Source organism: Dermacentor andersoni, chromosome 11 (assembly GCF_023375885.2).
Source record: "Dermacentor andersoni chromosome 11, qqDerAnde1_hic_scaffold, whole genome shotgun sequence".
In the NCBI taxonomy this organism is placed as follows: Eukaryota; Metazoa; Arthropoda; class Arachnida; order Ixodida; family Ixodidae; genus Dermacentor; species Dermacentor andersoni.
Genome location: NC_092824.1, coordinates 104,115,499 through 104,132,506, shown reverse-complemented (window position 1 = coordinate 104,132,506; position 17,008 = coordinate 104,115,499). Strand labels below are relative to the sequence as shown.

The following is a 17,008-nucleotide window of genomic DNA, read 5'->3' as shown; positions in this document are numbered from 1 at the left end:
AGTGGGAAAGGGGTGACCTAGGGCAGAAGGGAATGCTCTACTGTTGATGCGGCCCAAACAAAAACAATTCGTCTTTTTTTAAATTTTTCCTTTGATACTCTCTCCCTCTAACTCACTCTAAGTATTTCCCTTGGTTGCAGCACTTGGCTGCAGCCACGACGGAAGGGGCCATCCGTTTTTCGTTATGCCAGTGGTTTCGAAGTGCGCTGCCACACCTTTTGCAAAATTCATTTATTCATTGATGCAGCGGACGGTGCAGACAGGCTGCAGACAACCCCTGAAAACACCTTTGGCCTCATTAAGCAAAAAGTTTCGGGGTGGGGCTTTTGAACGAATCAAAGCTGCGTCAATTTCATTACATCCACCCATTCGTTGTACCGAGCTATCGTCGGGGCAATTCTCTTACCCCTGTTCCACCGCGCGCCCCAACGTCGCCACGGGAAACGGAATCACGGCTGGGGAACGAGTACAGCATAGCACAACGGACTGCGATATACCGTTTTGCTCCTGTTCGTCCTTCTCGCACGTGTTCCTGTATGTTTCACCACCCTGTCACCTCATCGCGCGACGCGTCCTATGTGTCGCTACGATAAAGCGTCAGCTGTAGAAGGGGCCCGACCGACACAACCCTGCCCCGTCGAAGGTCAGCGCGCAAGGGTAATCTAGAAGTCTGGCAGGCAGAGTCGCGCTCCTCCGGGGCACAACGGCCTGTCGACATCCGGAGATTGCGCAAAGGAGACGTCCGCGCCGGAAAATGTCTGTACGCGAACTCCGGCAGCGCGGGTTACTATCACGCCACCTCTATTCTCTGTATCGCTTTTCTCCCTCCCTCCGTCTCTCTCTCTCTCTCTTAGCAAAGGCTGCGACGGTTCTCTCATTTCTCCCACCACCGAATGCACCAGCAGCACTAACGCTTGTGTGAGTCAACGCGCAGAACGTACAGAGATTGGCCTTCGCCGAAGAAGCGACGGGCATACATACGGGACGGGGGAGGAGGAGGAGGGGGGGGAGCCCTGAGCCGGTTGTAAAGGAATTCTTTACAAGATCCAATCTCGAGGTCGTCGGCGAAGAAGCTGTATATATACGCGCGCACAGTATGGAGAAAGTTGGCCGCACTGTTCGTGAAAGAGAAACAAAACACGAACTGCAAGCGTTCGTACGTCCCGCGCACGCTCGTTCGTTCGCCCCCTCTGGCTTTGTTTGTATTATTATTATTAGTATGCGTGCGTCTCGTTCGTGAGTTCTTTCTTTCCCTTCGTTCGTTCTTGCGCTCGCTTATCCTCTCACTCATTCGGTTACGGTTCAATTACACGGACGGTTTATGCCCATTTACAGTTAGACATATTCACTGGCTCGGTAGTTTACTATCTGTTAGTACATTACGAAAGTGAAGATCCTTTTTTTTTTTTTGTGAATCCTCCCGGAGTTTCGTGGCCGTGGCTGCTGGGTGCTGCTGGCATGTCAAATAGCACCCACCTAAGAAAACAAAAAATTAATTACGTGCCCGATGATGAAATCGAACTTCAGTCCCCCTGCATAGTAGCCCAATGCTATAATAGAAGTGTACGTGCGATTATGCCACGTCAATAAATAGGCCGCAATCCCACGTACACACTTCTATCGTGCCAAAGCCAACTATAGCTCTCCGAGATGATAGCCTCGTGTTGTGTACTGTTGCATATCTTTTTCGAACGCGAGCGGGCACCAGTACTTACTTTGGAATGTACCGTATGAACTCGACTAAGGGCCGCACTCGTGTAACAGTCGTGTAAAAGCGATAACCCTTGACTTGAGAGTGTGCAAAGATGTGAACAAAATACTTCGACGATATACCGCGGGTTCGACGATCGGCTCCGCCACCGGCGATCCGCGGAGGGCAACACCACCTGGTGGCATTGCAGAGAACCGAGCCTTTCGTCACGTGACCGAACTTCCATTGGTGGAAGCGCCTTCTGGCGCACTTGCAATGTGTGCGCTGCGGACGGCGACGGACGACAGGAAACCGAAGAACGAGCGAGGCAAAGCTAACGCCGTACGTTTAAAATAGTCGTTGCAACTGATTCCTATAACCCGTGGACTGCGGCGCCATCGGACGTTGTTGTAGAAAGCTTTGAACGTACGAGCTTATATGTAATATGCCACACGGGGCGACTGTATCCACGAGTGTGCAGCCGAACTGGCCAGGCCGGAGCCACAGTGACACCGGTGAGCCTACTCCAGACGGACACCCGGGGCGCGTGATGCGCATGCGTGAAACATGAACATTAGTATTAACGTTATGAAACAAAAAGCGTTCGATCTTTTGGTACCGAATGATCACGTGGATTACGCACGACCGGAAAAACTGAACCGAGGACCGCGCCTCCCCAAGGACGCGATAAAAAAAAGAGAGAGAAAGCGCGGCCCATACACGAGTTTGTGTGGTGTACGTTGATACATATGTATGAATAGCCGACGGAATTGACAAGTCACTTCAGATTCCACTATACTGGCGACCATGCGCTCGCCGCTACAGTTTGTGATTCGAGCGTTACCACGCGTTTCTGGGCACAGCTAGGTTACGCGGAATAAAGAGTTCACATTTCCAACTGAAGTTCTCGAAGTTACCCGTCCTTCCTTCACCGCCACTGTACAACGTGACAATATCTAGAATGACAGAGCACTTTTACGAGAGGCTCTCTGCATTGAGACAGCCTTTAGGCGAAAGCAATTTGGGTGCTCCATTTTCACGTTGCCCGAGGGGGGTTCAACGCAAGAAAGACACTGAAACGCAGTTTTCCAGGCTTACATATACTGCGCTGCTTCGGATTCACAGTCACGCTCACTTGAAGAAAAATAAATGAATGAATAAAAATAAAACGAAAGCGACAATGTAAGCCTGCAGCGAGTGAATGCAAATATGCACCGGGAAGCCGGCATTCCTCGCATATTTTTACTATACACTGCTGAAAGTGTTCCGCTGCGCTGAAAAGCACTATACACGGTTCACCAGGACAAAGCCGGTATACGATGCAGAGAAAAGGTCACAACAGAGAGAGATAGAAAGAGAGAGAGAAAAGAAATCAAAGCGCGCCTTCGATCGGCTGACAGCGCAAAGTGCGAAAATCGCAAGACTATAATATCGAATGCGTCGTCTGGGCAGGCATGATCGTTCCCGAGAACCAGAGTACGTAAAATACTCTATCTCCCGGCGCAATAACGCCCGCGCAGAAACGCGACGCGTGTTTAAAGCGAAATGCACTTTCACGTCCAAAGGGGGTGCGCGTTATTTATTCGCCTTACCCCTCGGGCTTTGCATATTTGTGAAGCAGAGCGGCATATTACAAAGCCAACATTGGATACGCACAGCTGGAACACACAGACTGGAGAACGGCATTTGCCAAGTCAGAGGCCGGTTTCCCCCAGGCCAGAACGTCGAATTACACGTTCGCTTTTTTTTTTTGTACTTGCGCCCTACGCTTCTTACCGCTTAAGTGTTAACCGTCGGATCTAAAGAATAACTAATTCTCACACACACGTCAGATATGTAAATAAATTAACGCATGCACGGCAGATATGTAAATATACTTAAGGCATTTATGCCCACCCTGTCACGGTAGCACGTACTCATTTTGGGGGGACACGGCCGAGAATGGGTGGATACCCAGTGGGCCCAGTTGTCTATTGGAAGTGCCCTGTGGGACACGCCCGGGGGAACATATCAAGCAGAATGCAGCTTTTTCTTTAGGGCGCGAGACGAGGACAGAGAAGAGGCCGAGACACACGAGCACGGTGCAGTTGTGCGTCTCAGCCTCTTCTCTGTCCTCGCCTTGGGGGCAAAAAAAAAAAAAGCTGTATTCGTGTCCTACCAACTTGCCCAAACAGTCACCTCAGTGAATATCAAGCAGCCCAACTTGCTGCCTACTATAGGCGAGGAAATGAGGACGAACGCCAATCTCCGGAGGAGGGGGCGAAGAAAGCTTGGTTCTTAAAGAAGAAAAAACAAAGGAAACAAAATGTTTAGTGAGTGCGCGTATCGCGAGCGCCGATTTAAAACTCTCAGACGATGTTCTGCCACAGCTCACAAACCTAATGTGAGTTGTCTCCGTCGTATTTCTGCATTTCGTGGATACTTGTCGCGCCTCGCGATTTCCGGCCGGATCGTGCATATAATACAGTGTGAAATGTATGTGGCCCATGCGGCCGGGTCGGGAAAACCGTTTCCTTTAGGTGCACCCCGAGACTGCTGTATGCGTCTGTAGTGCGCGTCTCAAATAAACAAACTAAAAAAGAAAACTGTGGCAATTTAACGCGAGAGAAATGCGTTAGCACTGCGTTGCACGTGTTTGAGAGGCCCCGGATCTATGATGTAAATGGCGTTCACAACATTGCAAAGTGTTGTTCAAGAGCTCACGCGACACACGTTCTGCCTCTTATATATATATATATATATATATATATATATATATATATATATATATATATATATATATATATATATATATATATATATATATATATATTATAATACCGAGACCGATCAAGTTGTCCAGCGCTGTTTATTCCACCAAAGGCAACGCCCCCAGCTCACGCGCGAAGAAGTCGAAGAACAGTGAAGATGATGATGGCTATGTACAAATGAAAACGACGAAGTACGTTAATAGTGCTTACACTAACTTCCCCCCGTCATGGAAGCGGCCAGCCTGGCCGCAGATTAGAGATTATCTAAACGGGGAGTGAAGGGCTTCATCCGCGAGACGTGAACAATTTCAGCATTCCGGCGGCGCCGGTCAGTGACGGAGTGTACTGGGCGAACGAGATAGTTCACTGCAGATGTTTGCTGCACAACGGTGTATGGGCCAATGTAGCGTGGAAGGAACTTCTCACAGAGGCCTGGGGTGCGGACTGGAGTCCAAAGCAGGACTTGGTCTCCAGGGTGAAAACGTAGGTCACGGCGTTTGTTGTCGCAGTAACGCTTGCGCTCAGCTTGGGTAGCTTCTGTGCTTTGCCGGGCGATTTGACGGCAATGTGCAACTCGGGCAGCGAAATCTTCCGGAAGCGACGCGTTAGGCGAAGAAGGTGCGAAAAATAGTTCTCTGTCGAATATGGTGGAAGGAGATCGTCCATACACAAGGAAGAAAGGGCTGTAGCCGGTAGTTCGTTGAATAGCAGTGTTATATGCGAATGTCACAAAAGGAAGAATTTTATCCCAGTCAGTGTGGTCAGGACGGATGTACATGGAAATCATGTCAGACAGCGTACGGTGGAAGCGCTCAGTAAGGCCATTGGTTTGCGGATGATAAGTGGACGTAGATTTGTGGACGGTATTAGTGGCTCGAAGAACTTCCTCGAGGACTTGTGAAATGAACGCCTTGCCACGGTCACTGAGAAGAACGCGAGGAGCCCCATGGCGCAAGACGATGGCGCGCAAGAAAAAGTCGGCGACCTCAGAAGCGGTGCCGGATCGCAGAGGGGCAGTCTCGGCATATCTTGTTAAATGGTCGACCGAAGTGACAATCCAACGGTGACCGGAGGGTGTCAACGGCAAGGGACCATATAAATCAATGCCAACAAATTCAAAAGGTGCGTCCGGGCAAGGGAGAGGTTGTAGTAAACCGGCAGGAGGGGATGTCGAGCGTTTGCGGTGCTGACATGACGCACAAGAGGCAATGTATTTGGCCACCGTTGAGGATAGGCCAGGCCAGAAGCAGCGGGTCTTTATGCGGTCGTATGTCTTGTGGAAGCCTAAGTGGCCAGCCGATACATCGTCGTGAAGTGCCTCTAATACCCGCAAACGAAGGCAGCGAGGTAGAACTGGGACCCACCGGTGACCTGTTGGGTGGTAAATGTAGCGGTGTAGCACGCCACCTTGAAGGCGGAATTGTCGAAGTTGGCGTCGCAAGCGGCTGTTGGGCGGTTCGGCGAACCCACTAAGGCGATCCATGAGAGCTCGACAGTAGGAGTCGGCCCGCTGAAGCGAGACGAAATCAGAGCGTGATGAAAGCGTAACTTGGTCCAGGGATGTTATCGAGAGTTGGTGAGAGGCAGGCGTAGCATCGGAACGACGTGGTTGGGAAGACGACGGCGCGTTACCTGGAGGGAGTGAGAGTGGGCAGCGAGACAATGCGTCTGCATCATGATGGTGTTTTCCAGACTTGTACGTTATAGTGAAGTCATATTCCTGCAAGCGGAGTATCCAGCGTCCTAAGCGTCCTGACATGTTTTTCATTGATGACAGCCAACACAGAGCATGATGGTCGGTGACGATGGTGAAGTGGCGGCCGTAAAGGTATGGGCGAAATTTCTGAATCGACCAAACGATAGCCAGGCACTCTTGCTCTGTAATGGTGTAGTTCCGCTCAGCTGGAGAAAGTGTTCGGCTGGCATATGCTATGACTTGCTCTTTAGATGCTGTATTACGTTGCAGAAGTACTGCGCCAATACCTTGTGCGCTTGCGTCAGTATGGAGTATGGTGGGGGCACGATTATCGAAGTGGCGAAGCACTGGTCCGGAAGTAAGATGCCGCTTAAGAGCTTGAAAAGCCGACTCGCAGTCGCTAGTCCACGTGAAAGAGGCACCGGTAACCAGTAGCTTGTGTAGAGGAGCTGCTATTGCTGCGAAGTTGCGTATAAACCTACGAAAATATGACGCCAAGCCGAGGAAACTACGTAGATCTTTCTGTTGCTGGGGGCGAGGAAACTGAAGAACGGCACTAATCTTGTCGGGGTCAGGCTGGATGCCATCTTTTGAGACGACGTGACCCAATACTTTTATTGTTTTGGTTGCAAATTTGCATTTTTTTGTATTGATCTGGAGACCAGCATTCGCAAGGCACTTGAGAACTTCGTCTAATCGTTGAAGATGTTGGCTGAAGTCAGACGAAAAGATGACAATATCGTCCAGATAACAGAGGCATGTCTTCCATTTTAGACCACGAAGTACGTTGTCTATCATGCGCTCAAATGTGGCAGGAGCATTGCAAAGGCCAAAAGGCATCACGTTAAATTCATAAAGGCCATCCGGTGTAGCGAATGCGGTCTTTTCTTTGTCAGTCTCGTTCATCGGAATTTGCCAATATCCTGATCGAAGATCAATGCTGGAGAAATACTCCGCCCCTTGTAGTGTGTCCAAAGCGTCGTCAATTCGAGGTATTGGATATACGTCCTTGCGTGTGATCTTATTGAGCGCTCGATAATCCACGCAAAAGCGAACTGAGCCATCTTTCTTCTTTACCAGGACCACGGGAGACGCCCATGGGCTAGATGAAGGTCGTATTATCTTCCGCGCAAGCATGTCAGCGACCTGTTGTTCAATGACCTTTCGTTCGGACGGCGATACACGATAGGGGCGTCGTCGTATTATAGCGGAACCTTCGGTTTCGATACGGTGTGTAGCCGCAGGAGTTTGGCTCAACACAGAGGAACAGCTATCGAAACAGGCTTTGTGTTTTGCCAAGACCACCATTAAGGCTTCGGACTGCGCGGCTGTTAGGTCAGAACCAAGAACGGCTGGAGGAGGGAAAGAATCATCCAAACCTGAGGTTGGTGCTGGCGATGAAGAAGGGCAAAGCGTGACTAGAGAGATTGGTTGAGTGTCGGCGAGGGTTGCCACAGTCATCCCTTTGGGCAGCATCACAGGATCTGGGGTCGTGTTGCAAGCAGACAGAAGGGCGCGGCCGCGTGAAAACCGGACGAGACAGGTGGCAATGAGAATTCCGCGAGAAGTACAGCGGGAAGAAGGGGCGACTAGGGCGTCTCCGTCGGCGATCTGACTGGACGTTACGGCTACAACGTCTTCGTGACCAGGACGCAGGACGTAGTCTGAAGCGAGGACCAAGTTCACGCATGAAAGTGAAGAGTCCGCAACAGGTTCAAGCTCTGTATCTGTGATGTGGACAACTTCTTCTCTACATGAAATGACGGCTGAAGCAGAATGTAGGAAGTCCCAACCAAGTATAAGTTCATGGATACACGTTGGAAGGATGATAAACTCGATGTGGTGGCGTATGCCGTCGATGAGAACACGAGCAGTACACTGTCCGTCAGGGTGAATGAATGCATTATTAGCGCCACGCAAAATAGGTCCAAGATAAGGCGTTTTTACTTTACGGAGCCGGGAACACAGATCACTCCGAAGAACAGAAACGGCGGCACCGGTATCGATGAGAGCTGATGCGGGAACACCTTCGACAGTCACAGAAAGCATGTTGGCCGGGCGAACAGGAGGAATTTTTGAAGACCGATAAGAAGCAGTTTCCCCTCCAAAAACTGCAACAGTTAGTTTTCCGAGTGCTGGTCGACAAAATGGGAAGTGGGACGAAGTGGTGATGTAGAGCGCCGGTAAGGGGATGGAGAACGACGTCTGGCCGAACGGGAACTATGAGGCAGATTGGGAGCAGCTGGTGGAGACGGAGAACGCTGTTGAGGGAATGAGTGCGGTCCGGGATAGTAGTCGTCTGATCGGCGAGTGCGGTCTCTTTCGTGCTCAGCATAGCCTCGCCTTTCATCCTGCTGGCGCCGGCGGCAGAAGCGAGATATATGGCCGCGTATGCCACAGTAAAAACAAACCGGACGAGGTGGACGCCACTGAGGGTACGATGGCGCAGCAAGTGCTCTGGTTCCCATCGAAGCCAAATGGTCATAGGAAACGCCAGTAGGCACGGAAGTCACGGTAGGGGTGGGTAGCGAAACAACATCCGCGTAGGTAGGGGTGGAGCGCGCTACCGGAGCAAGATGCGTCGTGGGTGTAGTCATCGCTGTCAACTCCTGCTTTACGACCTCGCGCAAGTCGAAGGTGGGGGTTGGTGCGCAGGCAGCAGGGGGACGCTTTAGGTCTTGTAGTTGAAGCTCCTCGCGGATGATGGTGCGGATAAGAGCACGTAGATCTGGAGAATGAGCAACCTGAGGATCGCTGCTGTCATGTGGAAGACGAATAGACTGCAGCTCGTCGAGGCGTTGACACGTTGAAGTGATGTCTTGGACAGAAGCCGGATTTTGCACGATTAAGGCGTTGAACGCGACAGGCCCAATGCCTTTTAAGATGTGGCGAACGCGTTCGGCTTCCGTCATGCTAGGATTCGCACGGCGGCACAGAGCCAAGACATCCTCTATGTATGAGGTGTAAGACTCTTGGGGAAGTTGGCGGCGCGTTCCCAGCTTCTGTTTGGCGACTTCTGCACGGCCAGACGAGGAAGCGAAGATTTGCCGCAGCTTCGAGGTAAACGTGGTCCAATCCGCGATGTCGGTTTCGTGGTTGAAATACCACGTCTTTGCAACACCGGTCAAGTAGAAGGCGACGTGCCTCAATTTCTGGGTGTCGTTCCACTTGTTACAAGAACTCACGCGGTCGTAGTGGTCGATCCAATCGTCTACGTCATCACCGCGGAGTCCCGCAAAGACAGGGGGATCGCGCTGAGGGCTCGTCACAGTCCAAGAGGGCGCCGCAGGTGGGGTCGTCTGTGTGGTAGGGTTTGAGGCGCCGGAAGGGCCGGGGTCGGAAGTGTCCATTGTTGTAGGGGTAGTCGGGTGCAGGCGGCGACCGGAACGGAGCTCCAGGGAGGACGGGAACGCGAGAGGACGTCGGGATCTTGACGTACCTCCACCACTTTATAATACCGAGACCGATCAAGTTGTCCAGCGCTGTTTATTCCACCAAAGGCAACGCCCCCAGCTCACGCGCGAAGAAGTCGAAGAACAGTGAAGATGATGATGGCTATGTACAAATGAAAACGACGAAGTACGTTAATAGTGCTTACAATATATATATATATATAGTGTGCGTGTGTGTGTGTAACCACGTGACTGGTTTCCCACAGTTCACACGCATACACTTTCTTTTTACAGCTTAAACTCTCCTAATGCGAACGCATTAAAGAAAAAAAAATGACACTGACCACACTTCGATCGTCGGGGCTGTGTCGGAGACAGACCGGGCGACGGCAGATAACGTCGAAGCCACAGCGCACCCCCCCCCCGTGATGAAGACGGCGGCGGGGGCGTCAGCGATAATATAAACGCCGGAAGCCCACGTCGCGCGCTCGGCAAACGGGGGTGGGGGGAGGGGGAAGCCCGACCCGGGCCGACTCGAGAACCCCGACGCGTGCTCGCGTAACGCGGCGATCGAAATTTGCATGCCCCTCGCTCGTCAGCGGAAGCGATCGAGGGCGAAGCATCAACGCACTGCGGCGTGCGTATACTGCACCTGACTACACTCGTGCAATGCAGCGAAAGCTATATGCAGCGTCGATAGCCGACTGTGAATTAGTAGTATAGAAGAACGGGTTCACCACATGTCAGCAAACAAACAAACAAACAAACAAACAAACAAACAAACAAACAACAGAGACAGTAGCAAAAGAAGTATAAGCAGAGATGAGCGAAAAGAATAAGGGGAGCGGAGGGGCTCAACTTTTTTAAAGTCTGCTAATCGTGAAGCGAACTAGTCAACCTGTTCCAAAAATGCATTTTTAAAAACAGCTTCCTTCTTCACACTTCTTCAATGTGTACCTCCACAGAATAAAAAAGTTAACTTTCACTGATTTGAAAGTGGAGGAAAAGATAAGTTGCCGCAGGTGGGGGACGAACCGCGTCTCCTTCCGCATATAACGTGGGCGGTGCTTCAGCTATACCGCGGCTGTTATCCTCTTCCTAAAATAGGTCATCCTACTTCCTAGGATAAGGGGAGAACAGGAGTCCTTCTACCTCTGGTCGGCCATACTCTGTACGTAGGAAGCCGGTAGAAGTACGATGACCGAAAAGAAGAAACTAGGCCAGAGCGCCGCACCTAACACTCTCGAAAAGTACGCGACAACATACTTATAAGTTAGAATGTGATGATCGCGTGACGCCTCGACATGTGCGCATGCGCGCCTCGCCGGCGACCTCGCGTGCTCTCGTCGATCGATGTGGCGTTTCTCTACACACATTGCAACTCTTCCAAACGTGCCGTTCCGTTCGCATCGTGACGTGCTCGTGTACGCTCAATCCACCTCGAGTTTTCTCGGTTAGATAGGTCCAAAGTTGGTGAAGTACGCCTAAAGAAATGATGCTGCTGTTGATGATCACAGTGATATAAAGAAAGAAAAGACGCTTGATTCTGCAAACGGTGAGGGAGCACGGCGAAGCGTCGTCAGGGGAGAGGGAGTGGGAAGTAAAAGGTGATAGAAAATAGGGAGGGTGTGACCTAATAGACTCCGCTAAAGAAATGCGTGACCGATGGTGGTATTAGAGTGCGCTGCGTTCGGGAGCTGCGCAGGTTTTTTTGTTTGGATATGCCTCCAAGGTGGGTGGAGTTCATCCATATAGCTACCTACCCTATCGTAAGTAAGTGCTGGTGTAAAGCGTTCGCAGTTACGCCATTGTTCACATGCAGTTGTTTCTGCGTTTCTTTCTTGCACAAGAACACTCGCCGCACACAAACGTTTTGAAGCACACCGTAGTTGGAGAAAGCGTCCGAAGGTGGCGCGACCAGCGTTGCTGTGCAGCCGTCCGCGACTCCGATAACTCGGTTACCAGAACTCAGTAATCCGTAAAGGGTTACACGCAGTGCCGCCACAGGTCATAAACAAGACATCAGTATTTCTTATTCAGTGAAATATCGGCGCACTTTTATGCTGGCAAAAGAAGTAATTTAAACCAAGTTCTCGCCGGCACTGATCCAGCGCTCGTTATAACGCGAGTTGTACAATGTGCCGTCTTTGCAGTAGTGACACGAATACAATGGCCTCTGAAATTCTTGGCTAGGTGGTTGGCTTGAAAATTTACAGGGCAAGCCTCGTATGTCGAACACTACAACTATTACAAAGGACGGCTCATTTCAATATTCAAAACAGATTTGGAAGGGCCCCACGTGACTCAACATTTGGTACCTGAAGTCTGAAAGTGTTCACTGTACTTTGGGCTATGCTTAAGCCCTTAACCAAACCCCCCTCCCCACCCCCGAAAGAAAGAAAAGAACAGGTCATACTGCTCGTGCACAGTAAAAACAGATCGCGCACTACCAGTGACCTATTGAAATAGTAGCAGATTTCGCAGAAGGTGTCAGAAAACCCAAATAATATCGTATAAAATCAGCAACCGCCCACTGACACATTCTTTCATCTGTAATTGCTTTCTTTCAAGTTTGTTTTGCTCTCCTGCAATAGTTCCTATTGTGATTGGAAGTATGTAAATAAATAAATAAATAAATAAATAAATAAATAAAATGAAACATAAAATTAAAGAGAACGTTAATTTCGCTGTCTCTTCTTCTGAAATTGTACCCGCCGTGGTTGCTCAGTGGCAATGGTGTTGGGCTGCTGAGCACGAGGTCGCGGGATCGAATCCCGGCCACGGCGGCCGCATTTCGATGGGGGCGAAAACACCCGTGTACTTATATTTAGGTGCCCGTTAAAGAACCCCAGGTGGTCGTAATTTCCGGAGTCCTCCACTACGGCGTGCCTCATAATCAGAAAGTGGTTTTGGCACGTAAAACCGCATAATTTAATAATAAATTCTTCTGAAATACGGCAAAACTCGGCAGATTCCGAATCTTTCTCACTGAATAACTAAACATTCGAAGACAGAAAGTCGGTAGCTGCGGCCGCACTGGTTGTAGACATCGGGAGAAGCTAAGGGTATGCCGTATGCCGGTTACGCCGTATGGGTATGCCGGTTACGCCGTATACGCAGATGTCGCGGGTGCTGCGCGCGGATATCTGTTGACACGGGGCGCGAAGTGCCGACGGCTTCGGCCCAACCAAAACACGCCCGCGGAAAGTCGGGAGGCGGCGAAGCCACGGGAGAGTTTGGAGAGCGTCGAGCTACGTACGGGAGGGGGGCATTGAAATGCGCTTCCCTTAGAGAGCACGCTTGTCGGTTTCCGGTAGCGGTGGCCACCGATATCGCCGGAAGCACCACACACGCACGGCAAGGCGCACATTTTTTTTTTTTTTTTCCGGCTTCCTGGAACAACTGTGCGCGTGAACTCCTACGACTGCTTCATACATGCGAAGATTTTTTTTTTCTTCTTACATAAGTTAGCGAAATCTGATGGCCACAACACGCAAACAAAACAGGTAATGACGCGCTCTTCTTGTTTGTGTGTTCTTTTTTTCTTTCGCTTTTTTTTTGTCCGCAACATGTTACGATGCAAGACAAACTAGTTATTTATTTACGTTAGCTTCGACGCTCGTGCGAGGACGTTATAGAGGAGAGTTGTGAAACGGGAAGAGCAGCAACGAGATACGACGAATTAAGTAAGCAATGTCGCATATCCGTAATTCCTAATTAAACGATTCTAGCCAATGCCTAGCGGTAGAGTGTGTTATAAACAGCGGCGGCCCAACGATCAGTCCACCGAGAGAAATTCTTTAAAGCAAGATACTCACAATTCTTATTATAAGCAAGCACCAGACGCAGTTTAGTTTGGAATAGCACCATTTCAAAAAAAAAAAAAAAAGTCCATGTGTGTTTATTTAGCGGGAAAGGGGGTTGGTTGCTAGCGAAGTAAAATAAAGGTCGGAATTCTCCTCCACCTTGAATTTCTTGCCAACATCGGAACGTCATTGTGACGTCAGGGATTTCAATCTGTAGCTTCGCGCGCGATTGGGTCGCTTTCCTGCATTGGGCCTTTGATTCATATAGGACGCAGTCTATTCTCAATTTATCGATAAGAAATCAACTGCACAGTCCTGAGCAGACGCCCACAGAGTCCGTGACGTCAAGAATAGCTGATGCGGGGACTTCAACATGGCGTCGTCTACTATCTTCCGCTTTTTGCGTCAATTCTACGTACGCCTCCTCTCATTGTAAGCATTACCTTTTGTTTAATTTATTTCGTCTTTCTTCTGTTGCCGAGGGAACATTCAAGAGTGCAGTTTAGCTTTGTGTTCTAGCTTCTTCAGCGCCTGAAAAAAATTTCGACAAACTGATGAACAGTGCATGTACTTTTAAAAGCTGCATTCACTTTGCCATTGTTTTCTTTAAAATATAGCACCCAGAATTCCGGTAGCGCTCTTACTGCTCTTGTTTAAAAAAAATATGGCCCCAAGCGATGGTTCCTTTCGAGCAGCATAAACCAAGCTCGGAGGTTACGCTTTTGCAGGGCGCATGCGCCAACGGCAATCGCAAAGCAGGAAACACGTCATCGACGCCATGTTTTGAACTTCACCTCTTGCCAAGAAGCTTGAAGTGAGCGGGACAAAATTTATTGGAAAACTAGCGTATTATCCGTCACCCCTGTGCTCGCTGACGCTGAACTTATTCGCAGCTCCGTGCACAGACACTAGCGCCTTCTGCAACGTTAACGCCTTCTGCAACGTTAACGCCTTCTGCAACGCTAACGCCTTCTGCAACGCTCTGCAACAAGCAGGGGCAACAGACGCCCCACGACGTTTGCGAGCGAAACCTCCTCGCTTCGCCGCTGCACGTCGTTTTGGCCGATCCTAGAGGTAAAGTATGCACACAGAGGCACCCAGTTGCAGAACGCTTTTCAATAACTCGTTCCAGTTTCCCGGCAAAAGAAAAAAAGAAAACAAGAAAAACAAAGGAAAGCAAGAAAAGAAACGAGCATTTGCACGATCGTAAAGCGCCAGGCCATCAGCTCCGTCCGGATCTGGCGCTTCTGGTATTCAGCGCTTTCATTTTGCACGAGGCTCGCCATATGCTGACGAGAGCCCCGTGGGTACTACTGGTGGCACGTTTCCCTTGAGGCGCCGTTCTTTCTCCTTTTTTTTTTTTTTTTGTACTTCTGTTTTAATACTCTACGCCGTATGAAGTCTTTTGTGGCTATTCCGCGCCTCGTTGGAGGGGAATAGTTCAGTATATATAGGAAATAAGATATTTAAAAGACGGCTCGAGGCCTACTTGGGGAAAGTGGGTAAATGAAGGAGAGATCTCGCATAGTGTGGCTCACATACAAAATATTCAGATGCCGCTCTTATAGCCCCGCCTCTTGTCGCTTCTCACCGGAACCCAAAACGCCGAAGTTCCATAGCGAGTTAGGCGCATCTACAGAGATAGCCCACGGCCGGACCTGGCCGAAGTATAGCAGTGCATGGTACACCGACTTGCCATATCAATTTCTTTTTTTTTTTCGACGCTCTCGCGTACCTGCGAAATTTAAGATTCCTAAAAATTTCAGCGGACACGACACCGAAAAAGGTGGAGAGGAGGACCGCGCCAATTTCTCTCTTTTTTTTTTTTTTTTTTAAAGCTTGCCCGCAGCGCACGCTTTCTTGCAGGACACGTACGAGCGCTCTTAAGAATAATTTACCTTCATAGACGCTGCACGAGAGCAGCATCAATCTCGGAGAAGGAAATCGACCATCAGGAGACTCTCAGAGGAAAGTGCGGTGATCGACGAGCGAAACATTTTCGAGAACAGAGTTTATTTCTCGCAATACCCGACGGAATGTTCGTGAAAATGTAAAATGGTGACCAAATTCATAAACTTTGAAGAAAAAGAGGGAAACATGGCAATTCGGCAGGCGTGATTTCGGCTAAACTTTAGCTACCAGTTGGACTAAAGTTAGTTGGGAAACCCGGCCCTGTATACATAACCCATACAAACAGTTCGTAGACCATAATTGGCCAAGTAAATTTCGTCGACTAATGAGTGGAAGCTCACCAAACAACGCCACGCCTTTGTCTGCGAACTTTTACAGCTTCGTCGCAAAATACCAGACTATTTAGAGCAACTTTACGACGCTCGCGGTGACACCGTTTTGTTTTACAATGTTTCTTTTGACTCGATCATATTCAAAAGCATACAAAAACGCCCACCTACCGATTTTTCGGAGGCCGAATTTCGGAACCGTTCGTTTACTCCGACTTACTAGAGGAAGCACCACCCCTCTAGTGTAGCCAAGACATGATGGCAACCAAAAATTTCCGAAACCGTTCCGTAAACATTTAATAAGATCTTCAAGACTATTTTCTTTCATGAAAATTTCGTCCGTGGCGAAGATCATTCTTCCTGTGACTGTAAAGATTAGTGACTATTTACAGTGTTCCTACAGAACAAAGCCTGTGATTTTCTTATTGCACAGTTACCTCGAATATATTTAAAAAGTCACTATTTTTCACCAAACTTCAGTATTTTCGGCTGTGGATGGCAATAGACGAAGAAATAAGTAGTCTACTAACTCTACCCGTAAATAGCACATAGAACTCACAAAGCCAGAAGGTTTAGTATATACACAATCTGTAAAATCTCTATAGACAAAAGAAGTATGCCTCGCTCTCCGAATTCGCAATTAACTTTTGCCTCTTTCAGCGGCAAAGATGGCACAGAAAATGAAAAAATAAAGAAAAGAAAAGACGACTGAAAGTCGGGGGCTTTTTAGGGCTCCTATATGTCAAGCAACTGCGCAGAAGTTCTCGAGAGAAACCAAATAAAAAGGAATCTCGTTAACGAATGGTCGCTTGAAGACCGAACCATCAAAGTGAACTCGTGCGCGCGTTCTAGGCAAATAGAAGTTGGAAGAGACTTTCTTTTTTGTTTTCGTATACACATTTTATTTTCAGTGTCCACATGTTCTCGGTGTTGAGAATGAGCAGTAAGTCGGATAAATTAGACGGACCTGCGAGCTACATCCAATTAGAGCGTTGCGGTTAAGCGGAATCGTTAGCACGAGGCAAACTCCAATTTCCTCATTATTTGAGTGCGACGTGAGACGCAGAAGTGCTCTCATTAGAAAACCTGTTGGACCGCGCTGAATGCAATGTGCAGTATACTTGAACAGAAAAGTCAATTCAGCTGTATGCTGAACACACGACGTGTTTCGTTTTCTTTCTGTTCTTTCTTTATTTATTTATTTTACATGTGGGGAATTCTCGTACGCCGCGAACTCCATCTCGTATGCAATTGCTCCTCCATATTCGCAAGTTTCACTACCCAAACCTCAAGTGCTCTAAACTGCAAGTAATGCTCCTCGTAATACAATTACCACACTCTTGAACATATCTTACTCGTTTACAAGACTTTAATATAGCCAGAAGGGCAGTCTTACTGAATACAAGGCTGTCTACAAGACGTTTCTTACAGACG

At 49.0% G+C, this 17,008-nt stretch overlaps 1 protein-coding gene across 3 annotated transcripts in view; it reads right to left on the bottom strand.

Annotated features, from left to right (window-relative positions):
- The window catches only part of LOC126539214 (microtubule-associated serine/threonine-protein kinase 3-like), a 293,806-nt gene that overhangs the window by 226,326 nt on the left and 50,472 nt on the right, over positions 1–17,008 (bottom strand). The gene's annotated exons all lie outside the window — the stretch shown is intronic.